Source organism: Hipposideros armiger, unplaced genomic scaffold, assembly GCF_001890085.2.
Source record: "Hipposideros armiger isolate ML-2016 unplaced genomic scaffold, ASM189008v1 scaffold_1123, whole genome shotgun sequence".
NCBI classification, from domain to species: Eukaryota; Metazoa; Chordata; class Mammalia; order Chiroptera; family Hipposideridae; genus Hipposideros; species Hipposideros armiger.
Window position 1 is genome coordinate 212,130 of NW_017732473.1, and position 16,379 is coordinate 228,508.

General features: G+C 33.9%; 1 pseudogene; it reads right to left on the minus strand.

The window, feature by feature from the left end:
* Positions 1-386: 386 nt before the first annotated feature.
* Positions 387-2,487, minus strand: LOC109376411 (zinc finger protein 42 homolog; annotated as a pseudogene).
* Between the last annotated feature and the right edge of the window lie 13,892 nt (positions 2,488-16,379).

Here is a 16,379-nt window from a genome sequence, read left to right on the forward strand (position 1 = left end):
CATTCTTAGGATTATCACATGTAGCACAAAGCATATCCCTCAAAGGCAAAAGTTAAACAATTGGAAATGACAAATCTAGAAACCAAAGTGAATTTCATATTTGTAGTATGTGAAAATAGCCTCATATACAATAGTCCAATTCATAATGTATTAAGGATTATATTTTTGAAGTAATTTCATTACTGACCTTCCTGTTGGAAGCATACTATAATTCTGTATACAATGTTCTTAAAACGGTACCACAATCTACAAGAGCATTTTAGTAACATTAAAAAATATACCCTGGCCAGCTGAGTGGCTCAGTTGGTTAAGAGCTTACTCAAGAGTGCGAGCTCTGAGCAACAGGGTTGCCAGTTCGATTCCCGGCCCTCGCTGAGCTGCCAACAGGTAGCAGGATGGCTCAACAACAACAACAACAACAACAACAACAACAAATATATATATATACCCTGTAGTGTTGCAACATTGGTTCCAAAATTCTTTCTTGGAAACAACAATCAATGAGTCATATTTGTCCCCAATCACTCTTTCGCTAATATGCTTATCTTATTTGAGGTTTATTTTCTATCTCTTGTTTCATTGATTCTCTTAGGACTTCACATGAGTTAAGATGTTAGCTTTCATGTTCTTTGACTGAACAAACCTCTTGTGACAGCCATCAAAGAGACAAAAAAAAATGTTTCTGCACAGTGTGGATGCATACATGTATACACAGATTCAAGTCCAGGGAAGAACTCACCGATAGAGTCTCTCCAGCATGAACCAGAAAATGCCTTTTCAGTTTTGAGCTCTCAGGGAATGCTGTCCCACGTTCTGCACACATGTGATCGGGAACCAGGAACGCAGATATGCTTTCTCAGGGAAACTCTAGTCTTGAACTGTCTTGCGCATCCACTGGGAGAACAAACATTTTTTTTTCCTAGAGTAGCATATTTTTTATTTTTGCTGGGCTTATTTCCAGCGAATTCTGCAACCTGTTTAGGATCTGATGAGTAAGTGCTGGGTATTCCTCCAGGAGGAAGCTTCTTGACTGGCGTGTACTCAGAATGCTCAGCAAGTGAATTCTCTCCAACAATTTGTGGAGGAAGTTCTTGTTTTGCCTCTTTTTCCATGAACTGCAAGGAACACTGAAGAAGTGAGCTTGCTGGAAGAACCTGCTGAGAAAGCTTTTGTTCTGATCCTTGTTTCAGGTTGTTGAGAGACTTAAGAACTATATCCTCTTCCAGGATGGGTTCAGAAAACTCACCTCCTATTATGCACTTTGTGTAACAGTCAGAGAAGGAATTCTCTTCACTACCCTAGATGGCTAGTCTCATGATGTCCATCTTCATCACACAAGGTCCACATCGTATCAAAAGATTCCTGCTGGGCTGGTGCTGGATTTGGTTTATCTCCAGGGCGGGCTCTTCTACCTAGGTCTTCCTGTCCACATGTCGTTTCCATTGTGTTCAGTCGCTGTTCCAGGTCATCCTGCCTGCTTCCTCCTTGAAGGTTTGCACCAGGATATATCAATCACTTCCAGATACTAGTGATCTGGGTAAGTCTTCAGCAAGCACCTGCAGACTGTCGGTCTATGAAAGGAAGGTCCTCTTCAGTGTTAGCCACATGCCTCAGCTCTTAGTACAGTTGTCCATGACGTCATAAGTCACTGATATTTCCTATTCCATTTCCTTTCAAAGGTAAGATGAAGAAACTCCTACTATTTGTGCTCCCAACAGCAATTAAAATCCTAAATTTTCAATAGACATAGAGTCAGAATAAGTTATATAATTTGGGGCCCCAGGTAAAAATCAAACTGCTTGTTCAAAAATTATTAATGAGACAGTGGAATATTATTAAACCAAGTATGGGGCCTTTCTGAGTACAGACCCTATGCAACTGCACAGGTCATACGTCCATGAAGTCAGGCCAGTATAGGGGGAAAACATTTGCTCATAATCCTGTATATTTTCATGGGTCAGGTTAAAGTAATTATTTATCTAGATCTCAATCTCATTCTAGAGCCACAGAGCTAGGCAGTTTTCATCCCTGTGAATCAGTCTCTGAGTGTTTATGGTCAACTGCCAACAAGCTATAGCAAAGCAGTTTGGGCAGAAAAAAAAAGTAAACATTTAATACAGAAATCTCTGGTCCATTGATATAAGTGAATCTTTTTAATAATATATAAATAAAAATACAATTTTAAAAAAGTTACAAAACATTCTTTTAGCAAAGTATTATGTTAGAAACTTTTTACCTCACAATAATTATTTAAACAATTTCACTAGAAATTTTGAATGGCCCTTAATTTATAGTAGCTTTACTTTCATATGTCTCAATCCAAAAATATATTTATTTCTACAACATGTATTCCTTAAAATAAATTAATAATTTAGGCCAGGCTTCAATCCCACATTTGCCAGGAAGATTCCTCACCTTATTGATGTCACAGGTGCTCTTTCTCTTCTCCGAGCACCAAAAGCACTTGATACCTGTACCACCCAACATCTACTACCTCATATCGCAGTTATTGTCTTTTCTGGATTGTAAACTCCTGGGGGCCACAAAACATGTCTTAACCATCTTTATAAGAATTACACACACACACACACACACACACACACGAATCACAACACTTAGCAAGGTGTCTTAAACATGGGAGATTAATGTAGGTTTATTCAGTAGATAAACAAATAAAACTGGTTTAAAATGCTGTGTACTGTTGTTTATAAAGAAGATCAAAAAGAAAATGTAATTGTCAGTATGCAGATAGTTTCTTGGGTATGGTGTTGTGGTTGGGATATGATGAAACATGATCACTTTTGTTTAAAAAGATTGAAGTTAGTTTGGCTTTCTAGAAATGCCAAACTTTAGAAAATTAAAGTATTGCATTTCTCCCAGTCTTTTTATATATCCTTTTCTTTCACATTATTTCTGCACCAGAAGTAAAAGCAACATATTTTTTGTAGTTGCAGTATCTATGCAGATAAATTTAGTGAAGAGAAAACCGATTTAATAGCACCTGTTTTTAATATTTACTTATATTTTTGTGTTCCATAACTGGATGATATTGTATTCCATTAAAATATTTTGTTGTTCTTATTTTGAAATATAAGTAGTCAAGTTTAAAATAAATAAGAATAAAATAAATATCCAATGTGTAAAATTGTTAAATATGTACAGAGGGCACTAAATTTGTTAAAATTGTTAAATAGGTACAGAGGGCATTTTGGCATTAAATACATAATGCCAAAAATTATACACATTTTAAGAAAGGAAAAAGACTGTATTAAAATTGTAATAACATACACTGATAACAAAAGATGAATACAAGTTATGTGTATACATTTTTTTGGCAACTCTGGTATTTTAAAATGGATAAAAATTCATAGTTCTGTGATTCTTTACTTATTCTATCCTCCTTTTCTTCTTTCTTTACTTCTTCTTTCCTTTCTCCTTTTCAAACATAATAATTTAATCCAAAACCATTAATTAAATCTGAACAAGGCAGACATCTGTAAAGGGAGGGGGCAGTGGCATAGGATGGTATTCATACAAAGGGCAGTGTTGGCAGCCTGGCATGGGATATGACAAACAGAGGCTCCGAGAACAACGGAATGGTGGCTGGTGAGGGAAGCAGTGATAACATGACGACAATGAGAGCTTGGTTACATATGACGAGGCTTGAGCATACAAGCAAGTGTGCTGTGGAAATAAGGGGCCAGGTTTCTTACTGATGGAGAAAGAAGTTACAAATAAGAAATGGAGACAATTATAAAAAGCCTTGTGCTTCTATTGGACCGGAATTAGAAATAGTATTGTGAATTCAGGGTTTTTAATGCATAGAGTCCCACCCAGCACATGGGTCATTTTTGTCATGGAACCCTTCTTTGGCCTCACCCCGATGCCCCCACCTACCAGGGAGATCAGTCTCTGAATCTGTTCCCTGCATTGTAAATGTAAACGGCCCTCTGTCATTGAATTTATTAACTGTATTGAATTTATCTTGTTATCCTGTATTTCCTTTTAGTCTGTAAACTATTTGAAGTCAGGGCTTATATACAGCTCATTTCTGTGCACCAAGAGCAGTAGAGTTTCAGTTATTTAATAGCTTTTCCCTAAAAGTTCATTGAATTTAAATTACCTCGGGAAGGCTGTCTGGCATGATAAATAATTGACGGATTATTTTGTAAACTGTATCAAAGACCAGTAAACCAGGCCTCAGGAAGATTATGTTTTAAAGTGTGACAAACAATATTTCTCTTTAAAAAGTATGCTTTTCTATGTGAAATTTACTAAGGTATTTAATCTTGCCAGTTGCTCTTTCAAGGACAGCTCCTATTCCATTCCAGTCTACATGGTTCAAGTAGATCTGACCCAATCTCCTGGCTCAAGGGTTGAGCGCAAAATCCAGATTTTTCCAATCAGAGTACTCTGTTTCTTTCCCCACCTCAACTTCAATTACTCATTGATTCCGGAATGGGCAGTGACTCAAGGGTGTTCAATCAAATTCTCCCTGAGATTTCAGCACACAGTATGAGAAAAAAGGCTTTCTTTTACTAGTACTGCTAGCTGTTAGTTCTTTGGAGTTATAAGGATCATATAAACTCAGAGTTTCAGGAAATATTTTTCCTGCTATATGCATGCTAAAGACTGTAACTGACACTGAGGAACTTACAAACAAGGATAGAGACAAAATACTCTATGTCACACAACTCCCTGAATACTGTTGGTTAGACAAGGATGGGCATCTATCCTAAGGACACTCAACCTTGAAATGGCTTGGAATGGAAAGCTTTGAGCCAAACAGCCTACCTAGCCAGCAATAGTCTCTTTTGAGGAATTTGAATTGCAAAATATAAATGGATAAACACAAAACAGTACAGGAGCTAGGGCTGCAAGGATGCATACAAGTGCAAGAAGGATTATTGCAGGCCAGGAGAGAAATTATAAGTAAACGAAAGCTAAGCAGTAAATAGAAGGTACTGAGAGGAAAACTGAAAAGGACCCATTTACAAAAGAGAATAAAAGTGAGAATAGCCATAATTGCTAACAAATATAAAGTGTCTATACTTATGCCCCAGAGGCACTCTTTTACACATTTTATGTAGATTATCTCCTTTAATATGGGGGCCATATTGCAAACATTTTTCCATATCTTCTGCATTCATGTATTTATTTCTTCCCTTAATCACTTAATAAATTACTATTGAGCTCCTACCATAGACCAGGCACTGTTTTGGGCTTTGAGAGTGTAGAGTTATTGAAGGAAAAAAAAAATCTTTGATATCTTGAAGTTTAGGCCATATCATTTCCTTCTTTCTTTCTTTCTTTCTTTTTTTTCTTTCAGTATAGTATACTACCTGATACAGTAATTATCATTAACTATTGTAGGATATTAAATGAAGTAACAAGGAAAGAAAGAAATGTTTATTAAACAACTGACTTTGCACCAGAGTGTGCTGGTCTCCTTGACAAAGCTTCTCTTCTTTAAAACATACAACTGTTCTATGAGAAAGTAATGAACTAAGACTTATATATGGGTTTTCTACTACATTTCTAATTCTAATTATGATTAGAGAATAACTAGAATTTATTTATTTTTTAAACAGGAGTTAAAAAGATTACTTCCATCAGTGCAGATTTTTGAGAAACAGATCTTTTCAGAAATCTTTGGCATTGCCTGTATAAATAGTTACATAAATGGCCTTAGTGAACTTGTTTTAAAAAGGATTCATATAGTTAGTTATCAGATGTGAAAATAGTTTTCTGTTGCTTATCTTGCTTGAAATTAAAATTTTCTACAGTTTAATGAACCAATATTCTGAAAATGTTCTTAAAATTTTAACCAGTTTATAAAATCCACAAATGACTCATTTCATTTTTAGTGGTTTTGATATCCATTTACAATCTAATTCTGATAGGTGACAATTTTATTGTGATAGGCTTATGTAACTGTTAAGAAGCTATTTTCTACATATTCAGCAATAATTAAATAATTACTAATAGCTATGGATATTTGTATGCTTAGAGTGTTAGCTATCCAAACTAATTTTTAGGCAGTAAACTAAATTCCTGTCATATTCAGCTAAATGATTGTTTAATTAAAGCTAATCAGTTTTTATTTAACTAAGCATTATTTTATATTCATCACAGTATGAGTACAAAAAGTATCATTGTTTACAGTATATGGAAAAAAGGTCAACAGAAAAGTAGAGTCATAAATTATATTCCTGATTTTGCCATAAGCCATTAGTTAATTTGGGATGAGCTCTTATTTATGTTTCAGATTTTTCATCTGTAAAATGAGAATTTTGTCCCACAAAAGGCAAATATGAGGAATAATTATTTTACTTAAATAATGAAAAATAGGTTATACGTAAATGTCAAATTCTATCATAAGTAGCTTTCCATCTTTTAAAAGTATGCATTATTTTAGCTATTATTGTGCTTCTATTTATCATCTTTCCATTAAAATTTTTCCTATACTGTAAAAACATAGCAAAGTGTTTCTTTTATTATTATACTTGCTGAATTTTTTTAAAGTGCATTTCTTTCTCTGGAGTAGAAATATAATTTTATACTCAGTAAAGTTATAAAACTACTGTCGAATAGTCTCTTCTCCTTTGGATGTATGACATGTTTAGCTGATTTAGGAAAGTAGACATTTCTAAGGAGAGAAGAAGGATTTGTTATTTCAGTGGTAAAGAAAGGAGCATGCTTTGCAGCAGAATACACATTCTTTTCAAGCACACATGGAACATTTTTCAGGATAGAGCATATGTTAGGCCACAAAACAAGTCTCAGTGAATTTAAGAAGACTGAAATCATTTCAAGCAACTTATGCAATCACAATGGTATGAAACTAGAAATCAATTATAAGAAGAAAACTGAAAACACACAAACACGTGGAGACTAAATAACATTCTACTAAACAATGGGTTGGTTAACAAAGAGATCAAAGAAAAAATCTAAAGATTCCTTGACATAAATGAAAATGAAAACACAATGATGCAAAATCTATGGGACACAGCCAAGGCAATTCTAAAAGGGAAATTCATAGCAATCCAGGCCTACCTCAAGAAACAAGGAAAATCTCAAACAGTATAACCTTACACCTAATAGAACTGGAAAAAAGAAGAACAAAGCCTAAAGTGAGTACAAGGAAGGAAATAATAAAGATCGGAGTGGGAATAAATGGAGTCTGAAAAATTAGAAAAGATAAATGAAACCAAGAGCTTGTTCTTTGAAAAGATAAACAAAATTGATAAACCTTAAGGAGACTTATCAAGAAAAAAAGAGAGGGCCCAAATAAATAAAATAAGAAATGAAAAAGGAGAAATGACAAATGACACCACAGAAATACACAGGATTATAAGAAAGTACTACAAGCAATTATATACCAACAACCTGTAAGAAGTGGATAAATTCCTAGATACATACAATCTTCCAAGTCTGAATCAGGAAAAAACAGAAAATATGAACAGACCAATAATTGCTAATGAAATCAAATCAGTAATCAAAAAAACTCAACAAACAAAAGTCCTAGACCACATGGCTTCACAGGTCAATTGTACCAAACATTCTAAGGAGATTGAGCATCTATCCTTCTGAATAAATTCCAAAAAACTGAAGAGGAGGGTAGGCTTACAAACTCATTTTATGAGGCCAGCATTACCTTGATTCCAAAACCAGACAAAAAAACTACAAAAAAAGAAAATCACAGGCCAATATCCCTGATGAAAAAAAATGCAAAAATCCTCAACAAAATGTTACCAAACTGAGTTCAGCAATACATTAAAAACAACATACACCACAATCAAGTGGGATTTATTCCTAGGGTGCTGGTTGGTTCAATAATATTACAATGTAGTACACCACATAAACTAAATGAAGGGTAAAAGTCATATGATCTTACCAATAGATGCAGGAAAAGCATTTGACAAAATCCAGCATCCATTATGAAAAAATAAAAACAACAAAAAACTTTCAGTAAAGTAGGGATAGAGGGACCATACCACTACATAATAAAGGTCATATATGACAAGCCCACAGCTAACATCATACTCAAAGGTAAAAGAAAATGCAAAAGCTTTATCTTTAAGGTCAGGAACAAGACAAGGATATCCACTTTCACAGCTTTCATTCAACTTAGTATTGGAAGCCAAGGCCACAGAAATCCAAAAAGAAGAAGAAATAAAACAATATATGTATGCTATGCTATATCATAATGTAAAACATATTTATTATTGTGGTTTCAAGTAGAAAGAATGGAAAGCACCCCCTCTGACCCTCATTTTTCTTCCCTTAGAATGAGTTTGAACACAATTTTATCCTAGATATTCCCCATAGAATTTGGTATCTACATATCTATCCACGCCTGCCCAGATATGATGAGTGTATAAATCTCAATGAGAATATCATAGGGCATCAAAGTTTAATGCTATATTAATTTCCTAATTGGCCTTATCCATTCAACCTTGTGTTTCTGTTTTCTCAAATTAGCATCCAAGATAAGTATGAAACAGAACCCCTTAAATAATTTGGAACATCTGGAACAATAGTGTTCTCTCTCAGATTTTGTGTAAAAAAAAAAAATCTGGTTAAAATACTAAAGTACATTATTAAATGAACTAAATATTTGAAACTTTGACCATTTATTTTTAAAGTCCATTTTCTAATAAATGTTTGTCTATTTTTCTTTAAATGATTACAAATAAATCATGGTACATAAAATAGCAAAGAAGATAGGATCTCGAAATAATACTGTTCAATTAGAAATGAAAAACTGAGTTCCAACAGTGAGAACTGCCTCACTGAAGACCACCACATTAATAAGTAACTGTCATGGTTAGAACATCGGGGACTTGACTCTTAGTTCTAGCCATTTAAGCTTCACATTTTTGATCATTAAAAAAAATCTTGCTTATAGAGTGTAGTTTTTAATGTTATTATTGTCATGTAAACCTAATAAAATAACACAATTTTAAATAGCTAAAATAGTATTTATAGTAAACCACAGGATTTATCTAATTTATTTTTTCTGTTAATCTTCATATAGTTTGCTCTTTTTATATAATCATAAAGTTAAAATGTAATTTCAAAGCATAATATTATGGCTAATACATCACAGTATAAAAAAGAAACAAATTAGGTTGTTCAAACATGAGCTGTAGTCTCATGATAGAATATCTGAGCTGAGAAATACCAGTTTATCTGCTCACTTCCTGACAGGCCTTTCTTGTCTGAAGTATTAAAGTGTGATACTTCATATTTTTCATTTAAATGAGAATAAAACATTAATCTTAATGTATCTCTCACTTGCCATTTTATATTATTTTGTATTTTACTTTGAATAGAATTCCTATCATGAATTTATTTGCTCTTTTTTCCCTGTATTCCTGTTTTCACACATTTGGTTGAATTATTTCATTAAAAAGTACTGAATGGAATTATACAAATTTAGACATCTCCAAACGTTTGCTACATGCAGCTGGACTCAAACGGGACAGACTAGCTTTCCAGAACTCACACACACATGCACACATACAAACAGGTCACGCTGAAATGAATGGAACTATTCATGGAAGTAGAGAGAGGAACCTGTGCAAACTTTGAAAGAACTGTTGTTCCGTATATATATATTCTACCACATTTACCATCTTTGTTTGTGGAGAGCAAATGTTTCTGTCCTAAGGTTTACTGCATTTAGACTCGTATTCATTATTCACTATTTCATATTCATTTTTTCTGGGAAATGATAGTAGTTTGAATATTTAACTTTCACTTCATATGAAAATAAACAGCACAGTTAGCACACTTGAAGACAAGCTAAAAGCAGCAATTGAGAGAGTTGAATTGACAGCTGAATTCATAATTCATTCATTTGAATACATGGATTCTTAAAACTTGGCCAGGTTTTCTTTCTTGTGAAAATTCATTCGTTGTCAATAAATTGGAATTTTTATAGAATGGGGAGAAATGGCATATGCCATAGTACAATAATTCCACAAAATTCGGAACAATTATTTTTCTAAAAAACTGGATAAATTCAGTATGACTTATCAAACGATTTTATGACCTGAATTAACATTTTTAAAAGGGTTTTTACTCAGGTATATATATAGGTATCTCTTGAGTTTACATTAAAAAGAAAGAAAGAAAGAGAAAAAAAGAAAGAAAGAATGAAAGAAAGCTTTAGGCTGCTGTATTTGCCCTAAATTTAACTTTATTTTATTTATCATTTTCTGTTTTTCTTTCCACATTCTGACTGAATGAGTAATTAACCCTTGGTGAAGCAAGTATATAATCCATGTATGCTGGATGTAAAAATAAAGAACTAATTACTCTAGTGGACTCATGGCTTTCCCCACCCCCTTGCAATTACTTTCTTCTTACCTTTCCAAAGATTCTGTTAATGAGCATTTTCAATGGTTTCAGCTACAAAACTGACAATATTGATCTTTATCAATAATGATGATCATATTTTTAACAAATTTTATCTCACTTTTACTGATGAAAACATGCTGCTTTACCAAATATCACTTGTTCACAATATTTAGAACTGTGTCTTGAAATATACAGAAAGGATAGGGTGTTTTGAAACCACAAGTATTTGTATGATTAGAATTCCTGGTACATGTGAAAGTGGGATCCAGTTTCACAAATGTTTTATTTTTCACACAGCCAAGAAATGTTTTATCCTCTTATTTTTCTAGAACAGAAATATAATACAATCAATTCTTCAGATATGGTTTCTAGTTGTAAGTAATTAATACCTACTTTAGATCATTCCTGTCTCTTCTGGAAAACCAACTACATGTAACTAAGACCACCTGATATTGTCCCAAACCACTGAGACTTTACTTACATTAAAGTCCATTTTTTTTCTGTTCTTGAACAGTTTCTGTTGCATTATCTTCAAAGTCACTGTTTTGTTTTTGCTTTGAGCAAAATCCAACATATTTTTAACCCACTCACATTTTTTTCATTTCAGATATTATTATATTTTACTTTCAGTTCCAGAATTTCATTTTGTTTTTTGAGATTCCATCTCATTACTGATATTCCTCATCTTTTCACTCACTACGTTCACATTTCCTTTAAATCTTTCAGCTTATATTTTTAAATATCTCTAACTTTTATTTAATTTTTTTTAAAAAATTATTAATATATTGCTAATATGCAATATTATATTAGTTTCAGATATACACCATAGCTATTCAACATTTATATACTTAAAGAAGTGATCAACATGGTAAGCCCAGCAACCATCTGACATCATATAATGCCATCACAATATTATTGACTATATTCTCTGTGCTTTACATTACATTCCGAGAAGATTAGGGACATATATGCAATGGAATATTACTCGGCCACAAAATAGAATAAAATCTTACTATTTGACACAACATAGATGATCCTGGAAGATATGATGCTAAGTGAAATAAGTCAAACAGAGAAGGACAAATACCATATGATCTCACTTACATGTAGAATCTAAAAAACAAAATAAACAACAAAACAGAAAAAGACTCAGAGATGCAGGGAACAAGCTGATGGTTGCTAGATGGGAGGGAGGTTAGGGGGCGGGGTGAAAAAGGTGACGTGATTAAGAAGTACAACTTTGGGGGTGGCCAGTTTGCTCAGTTGGTAAGAGTGTGAGCTCTGAACAACAGGGCTGCCAAGTTCGATTCCCACGTGGGCTAGTAAGCTGTGCCCTTTACAGGTAAGATTGTGAACAACAGCTCAACCTGGAGTTGGGCTGCTGTGAGTGGCCAGTAGCCAGCGAGTGCTGCCGTGAGCCGCCATGAGCTGCCATCCAATGGCTGGTGACTGACCGCCTCAGCTAGGAAGAGCACAATGATCATAATACCAACATGGGTCAGTGAAGTGGCATCCTCCACAACTAGACTGAGAACAACGAATGGCTCGGAGGTGCATGGGGGGGGGCACGGGGGGGGGGGGAGTGGGGGGGCGGAGAAGAGGGGAACAAAAAAAAGAAAAGGAAGTACAATCGTGTAATTGTGAAATGGACATGGGGTGTAAAGTAAAGCACAGGGAATATAGTCAATAATGAGGTAATAACTATGCATAGTGCCAGGTGGGTACTAAACTAGTCAGGGGGATCATTTCATAGATTATATAAATGTCTAACCACTATGCTATACACCAGAAACTAATATAAAATAAAATTGAATGTCAACTGTAATTGAAAAAATTAAAAAGAAATGGTTTCCTGCAGTAAAGTGATGATTTAATATTAAGTCTACTACAGCTTCGAAAGAATCTAATGATACTTCCAAGAATCAAATTAGAAACTGGGAAAAACTGACCATTCTATTTAAACTACTGTATTTTTAGTAGGTAGTCTTAATATCTTGTGATTCACTCAGTATACTATAACTGCAAGATTTACCTGTTTCTTTAAAAAAAATTTTGGTGAAACTGGAATTCTGGAGTAGATGTGAAATGAATTACTATGAAATTTATCCAAATTCTGCCTTATGGTAGGTATGAGTTTAATAGTTATGTCATATTTCTATTATTTAGCTAATATTTCTGTTTTTAATATTTCACCTTATTTTGGAGTAATCTACAAAGCCATTTATGTCGAAAAGTTACCTATTAAGTAGTAATGTTTCATATGGGACACATGTCAAATAATTACTGTCAAGTTTTCAAGAATGATGAGGCAATTGAGATTTAAATGTATGAGTCTTCTTTGACATAGATATAGGACAGACAGAGTGTTTCAAGCTCAGATAGCTAAAATTATGATAGAAAAACAGATAAAGATAATCATATAATTCAATATGAAGCTAACATAAAATCCCAACCACATAGAAATAAATTCCAAAACACTAATTTGAAAATATATATGCACCCCTATGTTCATTGCAGTGTTATTTACTATAGCCAAGATATGGAAGCATCATCAATAAATGATTGGATAAGAAGTGGTACATATATATATAATGGAATATTACTCAGCCATAAAAAAGAATGATATCTTACCATTTGCGATGACATGGATGGACCTAGAGGGTATTATGCTAAGTGAAATAAGTCAGGCAGCCAAAGACAAATACCATATAATCTCACTTATGTATACAATCTAAAGAACAAAACAAACAAAACAGAAACAGACTCATAGATGCAGAGAACAAGGGCTGGGGGACTAGGTAAAAAAGGTGACGGGATTAAGATTTACAAATTGGTAGTTACAAAATACTCACGAGGATGTAAAGTACAGCATAGGGAATACAGTCAATAATGTTGTACTAACTAAGTATGGGTACTAGACTAACTGGGTAGAATAATTTCACAAAATTTACTAGCACAGTAGTAAATGTCTAACTACTACATTATACACCTGAAACTAACATAAAATAATATTGAATATCAACTGTAATTTAAAATAATAAATTAAAAAATATTCACATGGCTATAAAGTTACAGCATAGGGAATATCGTCAATAATACTGTAATAACAATGTATGGTGTCAGGTGGGTACTAAGCTTATTGGGTGATCACTTTGTATGGTATACAAAAGTCTAATCAATACGTTGTAAACCTTAAAGTAACATAATATTGTATGTCAACTATAATTGAAAAATAAATTTAAAAAATGAGTAAATAAATAAGAGATAAAAAAGAAATATATTTCTGGAGAGATATACGTGAAGATAAAAATGCCAAAGCCAAATATGAAATATGTGAAACATTTTATTTCAAAAAAACAAAGACTAAAACGGTTAATAATATATGGTCCTTCACAAAGGAAGCTTATAGCTTGATGAAAGAGATAGATGCATACATCAATAACAACAACAGAATAGAGTAAAAAATATACTCACATAGTTTCTATTTATTGATTAGTGTTTTGGTTTGGTATAAAGAGAATAAGCTTCAGCACATTTTCTTATACAATCAATTCTATGTGAAATTAATGTTTGATGTGTAATCCAAAAAAGAGTTATGTCCCAAAGTATTCCAAGAGAAAAGGAAAAAAAGAATGATAATATTAGGTGAAATTTTTGAATACCTATTCTGTCTGCCATTTTTTCAACTGTGCCATTGTGTTGCAAAAATTATTTTAATAATTTCCTTAGTCTTTGCAAAAACTGTGTGAGAAAATTATTTCTAAGGAGTAGAAAACAGGCTTAGGAAGATCTAGTGAGTTATACAAAAGTATCCAACTAATAACTGCTAAAGCTGGGACTAAACCCATGTCTTATATGCATCCTAGTTTGTTTACCCTAAAACAGAGCCTATGAACACAACACTCACAGCAGAAAGGGAAATGAGGAAAGCAGGATCTGGGAGAGACAATAACAGCATCCACTACAGGGACATAGACCCTCCCTCCTTTCTGAGGCATCTTAGGCCTTGGTTACAATGCCCTTATTAGATCTTGGTTGCTATATAAAACTGGGAATAGATCCTGAATAAATCTTCTGAGTGTCAAATGTATTCCTCCCTGTCCCCAGTATTTTGCAGCAGTCATACCTCCCCATGATGATTAGGTTCAATTACTCCTGACAGTAATAATTCCTTTTTGTTTCTTTTATTTTACTGCATCAGAAGCTTACCATCAACAAGTAGAAGCCATTGTTTTAAGCACAGTGGCACCCTTACTGTGTCCGCTGGCAGAATTGTCTCTCTTCTAGGAACCAAACCAAAAGCCACAAAGCCTATAGTTGTAGGGAGAGGAAGCACAAATTCCCCCAAAATATATGACCATTGGATCCATTGATCTTGATGAATATCATACCATCCAGAGGTGCCAACCCAATAGTATTGGATAGCTGTGAGTCCACATGCATAGCATGTTGAAAATGGAGGCACTAGCTCAATAAAAAGGATCTCAAAGAGGCACCTTTAGCATCCACTCCAGTCTTAATTCTACTTATAATTTTAGCTGTATTTAATCCACTTTTTAAATGGGAGTGAATATTGCAATTTTCCCATCCCAAACTCTTCATTGTCTTTCAAGAGTATGGAGGACAAATAACTTGTCACTTTAATTCACAGGTCGTCAGAGTAAGAGAAACTATACCAAAGGCCATTTATTCAAGTATGTGCTTGTTTTAAAGGACAAAATCTTGGACTACAAAACTGAGCCCGATGCCATAATTGGTTGAGTCTCTGAGCATCTCAGGAGAGTGTATTTTGGTCATGTATTGATTGTGAGTTATTAGGGGCAAGAGAATAAACTGTGGAAGACTATTCCTCTGATTATCCTAAAAAACTATTACACTTTCTGGTATTCATACACTTGTGTAGTCCCCTACATTTAAATCTGGACCCTATGACTATTCTATTGATTTAACCAATAGAATGTAGTGAAAGTGATGCTGTGCAAGTTTCATGCCTAACCTTAGACATTGCAACTTCTGCTTTTGCACGTACCCTGAGCTTCCACGTAAGAAGTTCAGCCACCTTGCTGGAGAGACAATGGGGATCATGGGCAGGTCATGTGGAAAGGGTGAGGCCTTGAAACTACATGGAGATGAACCAAGAAATCCATTTGACAAGCAGTGCAGAGATCCTACACAACTGACCCTTAGTTCTAGCCAGCCCGTTTTCCAAGCCTTCCTAGCTGAAGTGAAGACATGTGACTACAGAAGCCATCTTGGATCTTCCCATCTAGCAGAAAACACATGGGGCAGACACATGTTTTCCGTGCTGTTTCAGGTTTGAATTCCTGACCCACAGAACTGTGTGCAAATAAAACAGTTATTGTTTTAAGGTATTTCATTTTGGGGTAGTTTGTTACATAGCATTAGGGAACCAAAATAAGTAGGATTTTCCTCCCTTTATAATGAGAAAGAGGAGGATAGTATGGTAGACCTCAAGTGCAATATAATTAAACAGTTAAATCTTGAGATCCAACACTACATTATGATGTCATGATATTATTGTTTTTCACAATGAACTTCAGGTACTGTATTATAACTTCTATGTCAATATTATTTTTCTTTAACATGTTTTTAAATATAAAATGTGATCATATGTATACAATGTATTTCATTTTTAACAGAATCAGCTATAGGGAACAGAAAGCTTATTTTTTAGAAATCTGTTTCCACTCAGGTATTCCAACTTTCATTTTGCAAAACCTTGCGGGAATACTTTCTATGGTATGCATTCCAGTAGTCTTTTTATTTCCTGTAGCTGTGTCAAAAGCAGTAATAGCAATATGAAAGAATGGAACAGGTTATCTTATAATATATATACCATATGGTTTCATAGTCTTATCCCTCTATTGGTTTGAAAATTACTGTATATGGTAATAATAAATTGGTCTTCTAATTACTATCCCTTGTATATGACTACATAAGTTAATGAATATTAAATAACAATGATGAGATATTTCTCCTCAATTCTTATC